Below are 7,626 nucleotides of genomic sequence, written 5' to 3'. Positions count from 1 at the left end.
ATGGCTTCTTCTATCCCCATAATACAAGCCTCATACTCAGCTTCGTTGTTGGTGACGTCGAAAGTGAATCTGGCAGAGAAAGGTATATGAGCCCCTTTAGGATTAATGAGCACTGCCTCAACACCGTTACCGTTCATATTCACAGCCCCATCAAACATCAGTGTCCACTTGTCATCAGGATCCGGTCCTTCATCGACAAGAGGCTCTTCGCAATCTTTCATCTTCAGATACATGATGTCTTCATCAGGGAATTCAAACATCATAGGCTGATAGTCGTCTATCGGTTGCTCGGCGAGATAGTCTGACAAAACACTACCTTTGATGGCCTTCTGAGACGTGTATTGGATATCATACTCTGTTAAGATCATCTACCAACGGGCAACACGTCCAGTGAGAGTCGGCTTCTCAAAGATGTATTTTACTGGATCCATCTTAGAAATCAATAAGGTAGTATGGTTCAACATATACTGCCTCAGTCGGCGAGCAGCCCAGGCCAAAGCACAGCAAGTTTTCTCGAGCAGTGAATATCTTGTTTCACAGTCGGTAAACTTTTTGCTAAGGTAGTATATGGCATGCTCTTTTCGACCAGACTCGTCATGTTGTCCCAATACACACCCCATCGAGTTCTCGGTTACTGATAGGTACATTATCAGAGGTCTCCCTGGAACTGGAGGGATCAGGATTGGAGGTTTCTGTAAATACTCTTTTATCTTGTCAAAAGCTTTCTGACAGTCATCATTCCACCTGATTGCTTGATCTTTTCTTAGCAATTTGAAAATTGGTTCACACGTGGCAGTTAGGTGAGATATGAACCTTGCAATGTAGTTCAACCTCCCTAAAAACCCACGGACTTGCTTTTCCGTTTTCGGCTCAGGCATCTCTTGAATAGCTTTGACTTTCGCTGGATCAACCTCAATCCCTTTCTCACTGATAATAAAGCCTAACAACTTCCCCGATCTCACGCCAAACGTACACTTGTTTGGATTCAGCCTCAGCTTGAACTTTACCAGTCTGTCAAACAACTTCCGCAAATTAACCAGGTGCTCCTCTTCTGTCTGCGACTTCGCAATCATATCATCCACATACACTTCAATTTCTTTGTGCATCATGTCATGAAAGAGAGTCGTCATTGCCCTCTGATAGGTAGCACCGGCATTCTTCAGCCCGAATGGCATCACCTTATAGCAGAACGTGCCCCAAGGCGTAATGAATGTCGTCTTTTCCATGTCCTCTGGCGCCATCTTGATCTGATTGTAGCCTGAGAAACCATCCATGAAAGAGAATACCGAGGATTGAGCCGTATTATCCACCAATACATCGATGTGAGGTAATGGGAAATCATCTTTCGGACTCGTTCTGTTCAAATCCCGGTAATCGACATACATTCTGACTTTGCCATCCTTCTTTGGCACAGGAACAATGTTGGCCACCCACGGGGGATAACTTGTAACAGCCAGAAAACCTGCATCACACTGCTTCTGAACTTCTTCCTTGATCTTGACAGCCATATCAGGACTTGTTCTGCGAAGCTTCTGCTTGACCGAAGGGCACTCTTCTCTAAGAGGTAGTCGATGCACCACAATGTCTGTATCCAAACCAGGCATATCTTGATATGACCAGGCGAATATCTCCACATATTCTCTCAGCATCTCAATCAGCCTCCTCTTGACAGAGTCCTCTAAAGCAGCCCCAATCTTGATCTCTCTTCTGGCGTCCTCAGTGCCCAGATTAACAACCTCAAACTCCTCCTGATGAGGTTGGATGACCCTTTCCTCCTGCTTCAGCAATCTGACCAATTCTGCAGGGAGTTCACAGTCTTCCTCACTCTCCTCTTCGGCTTGGTAGATGGGATTATCAAAATCATACTGAGCCATAACAGGATTGTTCATAGTGGATGCCATAAAGTCACTTCTGCATGTTTTAATGTTTTGTTTTAGAAAAAGAGTTCAATAAAGTCACAAAAACAAAAACATTGCCATTTTTATTGTTTTGAAAAAAAAATGAAGACGAAAATAGAAAGACAGGGATCACAAAATTTGATTGCAAAACGTCCTTTATTAATGATAATCATTAAAACATGATGAGGCCCTACAATGAACCACTACGCCTTGGGCAGGACGTAGGGTTTTCATGCAAAATGAAAAAACAAAAGAAAATTACTCTGTCTGAAGAGTAACTTGAACCACTTCTTCAGCCGTCCAGTTGTTGATAGACTCCTCTGGTGCACACGGGCGAACCCAGTTGTCTAAATCACAGTCGCTATCACAGTCTTCACTACCGGTTGCAAAGACGTCGCCATGATTCATCAGCCCAGCGCTGGTAAAGGTACTTGGACCCGCTTGACCACTCTGCTATGCTTGGAGAGGCTCATAACCAATGCCGAATTTGTCTTCTTTGACAGGCAAGTCCACCATCTTGCCCCAACCCTCAGCTTTGCCGGAATCAACAACCTCATTGGCTTGCTTGTACGAAGCAATCGAAGCATCCGGCTTCCTCTGATCAGCGTACGCCACCTTTTCAAGAGCCACAGTCTCAAATGCCTGGCACAAGGTTTCATGGATCTCGCCATCCACCTCGACATACTTGAACGAGGATAGGTGACTCACCATAATCTCTTCTTCACCACACACGGTCACAATCTGACTGTTCCAGACATACTTGAGTTTTTGATGGAGAGTCGACGAGACTGCCCCTGCTGCGTGAATCCACGGACGCCCCAACAAACAACTGTAGGCGGGCTGAATGTCCATCACGTAGAAGATTATATCAAAAACCTCCGGACCTATCTTCACCGGCAAGGTAACTTCACCAAACACAGAACGCTTGGATCCGTTAAATGCGCGCACGATCAGGTCACTAGGAGTAAGCACAACCCCTTCCATATCAATCTTCTTCAGAATCTGCTTAGGCAGCACATTCAGCGACGACCCGGTGTCTACCAATACGTGAGACAGCACTGCCCCCTTGCACTCCATGGTGATGTGCAAGGCCTTGTTATGATTGCGACCTTCAGGCGTTAGGTCCAGGTCAGTGAATCCTACACCGTGCCTGGTGCTCACATTGGCCATCACCCCCTCCAGTTGGTTGACGGAAATCTCCTGAGGTACGTAAGCCATATTCAGCATCTTCAATAAGGCATTACGGTGTGCCTCAGAGCACAACAGCAAAGAGAGTATTGAAATCTTGGACGGAGTTTGATTAAGTTGATCCACGATCTTATAATCACTCTTCTTTATGATCTTCATAAACTCCTCCATGTCCTGTTCAAATGAACCCTCAGGCACCTCCTTCTGAGCCGGTTCTTCGTCGACAACAACCTGTTTGCCCTTTGACTTGGCAGAAGTCTCAGCATTAGCATCTCTCAACGGCTGAGGAGCAAACAATCGTCCACTACGGGTAAAACCTCCTGGTCCACCAACGTTGTCCACAACGGGACTCACAATCGCAGGAGTTTTAACCGGTGCACTGATTGTCACAGGCGCTTGATTTGTTGGCATTGTCTGATTATCAGCCCTTCTGTTGCTGCGGTAGGCATTATTATAACTCCATGGCACAGCCCTACTATTCTCAACCGGTCTTCTTCCAGACGCAACGATAGTAGTTGGAGCATTGATGGTTACCGGAGCAGAAATGGTGACTGGGGTACCACTCGTTGCAGGTGCACTAACAACCCTCTGGCCTCGTCCTTCAGACGGTTTAAAGTAGATGGTGACAGTCGACACCACCCCATTATCTCTGACAGCCCGACTGAATTGAACACAGCCCTCGTCAATCAGCTTTTGAATACCAGCCCTCAACTGGTCACAACCATTATCAGCTTCAGCACAACCAAAACAACCCTCATCACAGCCCGGGTTGACACCCCCATTCAGCAGATGGCCCTTTACCACCAACAGATGAGTCTGAACATCCTCAACACTAGCAACCAGATCTCCAGCTTCCCCTTCAATATTGTTTACCCTATGCCCACCATGCTGAGGCATAGGATTGTTCACAACGTTGGGTACCGGAGCAAAGTTGATCGCCTTGGCATCGATCAAATCTTGGACTTTGTGCTGGAAAGCCCGACATTTTTCAGTGTGGTGCCCTGGTGCCCCAGAGTGAAAGTCACAACGGACGTTGGCGTCGTATCCAGGAGGCAATACTGTTGGTGGAGCCATTGTACGCAACTCAACAAACCCCAACCTGAGTAGTTCGGGCAGTAGTTCGGCGTACGACATTGGTAGCGGATCAAAACGTCAATCAGGCATTCTTTGTCTGGGCTGATACGGACGTTGTTGTTGTTGTTGTTGCGGTTGTTGAACTCTTTGTTGTTGTTGTTGACGAGGTTGAGGTGCAGGAATGGTCACTGCAGCAACCGGGCGATACTGATCTCTATTTACATTTCCTCGGTACACATTCCCTCGGTGTTGTACAGCATTAGTTTCACCTTCTCTACGGCGAGGTGCCCCAGAGAAAGGTTTCTTGGACGAAGAGGCACTAGCACCACTGATCTTCCCAGCTTTGATCAAACTCTCAGTCCTCTCCCCATAAATGACGACGTTAGAGAAACTACTGAATGGGCAACTCCCCATCCGGTCCATGAATACCCCTTGTAGCGTGCCAATAAACATGTCTGTCAACTCCCTTTCCAGCATAGGGGGTTGAACTCTCGCAGCCAGTTCACACCACCTCTGGGCGTACTCCTTGAAGCTTTCATTGGATTTCTGACATAGACTCTGCAGCTGAGTCCGGCTAGGCGCCATATCCATGTTGTGCTTGTATTGCCTCAAGAAGGCCTCACCCAGATCCCTCCAACAGCGGATAGAATCTCTCTTTAACTCCATGTACCAATCCAAAGATGCCCCAGATAGACTATCTTGGAAAAAATACATCCACATCTTTTCATCATCCGTGTAGGCAGAGATTTTTCTGTAATAAGCCTGCACGTGGGTGCGAGGGCAAGAAGTGCCATTGTATTTGTCAAAAGATGGCGCCTTGAATTTATACGGGATTCTCAAGCCTTCCACTAATCCCATATTAGTAACATCAAAACCGAGAGAGTTCTGACATTCCATAGCCCGGATCTTCTCAGCAAGGGCATCAACTTTATGATCCCTCTCATCAACCCTTCCCAAAATGTCTTTGTCTTCACTGAGCAGAGTGAACATATCCTCTTGTCTGTCATCAATCGGAGCTTGATTACGGGTCGGAACACGGACTGCTCTGGCATTAACAGTCTCTGGAGCAATCGGTTGACCGTTGACTCTAATACCTCTCACTTCATCCCCTACAGCATAGTTGTTGACGGGCACAGCCGCAGTAGGGTTGTCATTGATCGGGCCTCCCTCTGGCAAAGCTTGGTTGGCCGGTGGAATTACAGCTTCTTGTCTCTGAACTAGAGCTCGGAGTTCTTCCTGACCTTGTGCAACCCCTTGCATCATGTGCATGAACTGGGCCATGTTAGCCCTCATCTCAGCTAACTCAGCCTGCACTTGATCCATGTTCCTTTGATGATTCAGTCTTGTCGAGTACCGGTGCGGTCTTTGATCAGCTATCCTGCCTGAACACAGGAACCAAAGTAAGAAGTCACGAACAAGAACACCTGCTATGCAAAATGATATGAGTATGATGTTAATGATGCGTATGATGCACATGATATGTTCATTCCTCAGGCATTCAAAGAGCCTGATTCATCCTTAAAAGATGGCAACCTGCAGCAACAAGAGAACAACATACAAGATAAATGAGATCAAAATGAAACACCAACAACCTTATCTATAGATGAGAGCAACAGGCTCATACAACAGAGTCAACAAAGATCCAAATAAACAGATTACAACAATGAATCCCATCCAACAAGCCTGGAGGTGATTCTCAACATACACATCAAAGATATAATCTAAGACAAACAGTCTTCCGGAATGAGAGTCTTCAGGTACTGGCACTGGTCTACCAACAGGGCGCATTCTGAACATTCTGGTAGAGGGGTGATCTTCTCCTTCAATTGTCTTCTAAGCTCTACAACTTCTCCTCCAAGATGGGTCTCTAATGCCTGTCTCGAGTCAACCTCCTTCTTCAACTGGATGTCTTTGTCTCTGAGTTGCTTCTCCAGGTCTCGGATCTTCTTCTGGTAACTGGCTTCAGCTCTCTGCAGCTTCAAGCACTCCCAGTGTTCTGCATCTAACATGGATTCCATCTCCTCGTAGGATCTCTTCTTGCTTCTCAGCCTACTAGCATCCTCTCCCTGCACTCCTCTGAGTTGATGAGCCAAGTTCAACCTATCAGCTTTGGCTTTGTACAGCTCCATCTGGGTATCTTGCTCCTTCTCTCTCAACCGGCGATTCTCCATCAGGGCTTGCTTGTAGTGCTCAGCGGGCACACTCTTAGCAAGGACCAAAGGTGGTTGCTCCTGCAACGGCTCCATCCTATCGTAGGGTAGCAACAAAGTTTCCACTCTCCTCTTGACCCAATCAGTGTAATCGGGCATAGCAATGGCAAACTTCTTCCCTAAGACGGATCCATCCTTCACACCAACAGACTTCCAAGCTCTTCCTATCTGCTCCAATCTAGCCGGGTCACTCTGCTTCTCAAAATACACACTTTCAGCTACCTCAGCCTCAAGTGGTCTTCCTTTTATCACAAACCCTAACTGGCGAAGAGAAAGAACTGGATTGTAATTGATGCAACCCTTAGTTCCTACAAGTGGCACATTTCGGAACTCTCCACAGCTCATAATAACATTCCGCACATCCATCCGGTATGACTGCCATCTGATATTATAGGAGGTAAGAGACATGACCCTCTGAGTCCACTTGTGAGTGCTCTGAGCATCCACAAAAGGTCCACTGACTGGCAGGAGAGACATGAACCATCTAAGCAACTGCGGGAGGCAGCATCTGATAGCTCCACCCTTACCATGCCTACTGTGAATGGCATAATAAGTGTCAGCTAACAAAGTAGGAACAGGGTTTCCTCCAACGAAGATGATGACTGCAGCATAGTCAACAAAGTTGGGCATACTCGGGAACAAGACGATCCCATAGATCATAATAGCTAGCTGGGCATGGAAAGCTTCCCAATTCCCCTTCTCTGCTTCTTCTCTAGCTACCCTCAACAGAAACTTCAACGGCAACCCTACCACATCCCCACTGGGCTTCCAACTACCACTGATCTCCTTGACACTCGAATGAAGAGCTCTAGCAATACCCCTGAAATCGACCTCCTTGGGCACGTCCAAGAAAGGAACCTGATGCTGAATCGGGACACTCAGCAGAATAGAATACTCCTCAAGAGTAGGCGCCAACTGATAATCTTGAAAGGTGAAGCAACGAAGCTCTGGGTCGTAGAACTGAAGAAGAGTCTGCAACGGCACTGGGTCGACTACCATCTTCAACAGTGTCAGAATATCTCCATACTGGTCAACAAAACCCTTTTGGCTACCACTGGTCATAAGGTTGCTCAACTCAATCATAGACGTCAAAGGCTCGCGGTGAAAGCTGTAGGAACAGGTCTTCCGCTTCGGCTCCGGGACTGTTGCCATCCCTATCAGTGAACAAACTCTGGAATGTACCTGAGAAATGATATGCATGCAGAGATTAGTTTTTTTCTTTTTTCTCTTCTTTTCTTCTTTTTTTTTTAATTCTT

This window comes from Lathyrus oleraceus, chromosome 2, assembly GCF_024323335.1.
Source record: "Lathyrus oleraceus cultivar Zhongwan6 chromosome 2, CAAS_Psat_ZW6_1.0, whole genome shotgun sequence".
Lineage (NCBI taxonomy): Eukaryota > Viridiplantae > Streptophyta > Magnoliopsida > Fabales > Fabaceae > Lathyrus > Lathyrus oleraceus.
Note: the sequence above shows the minus strand (reverse complement) of the source record.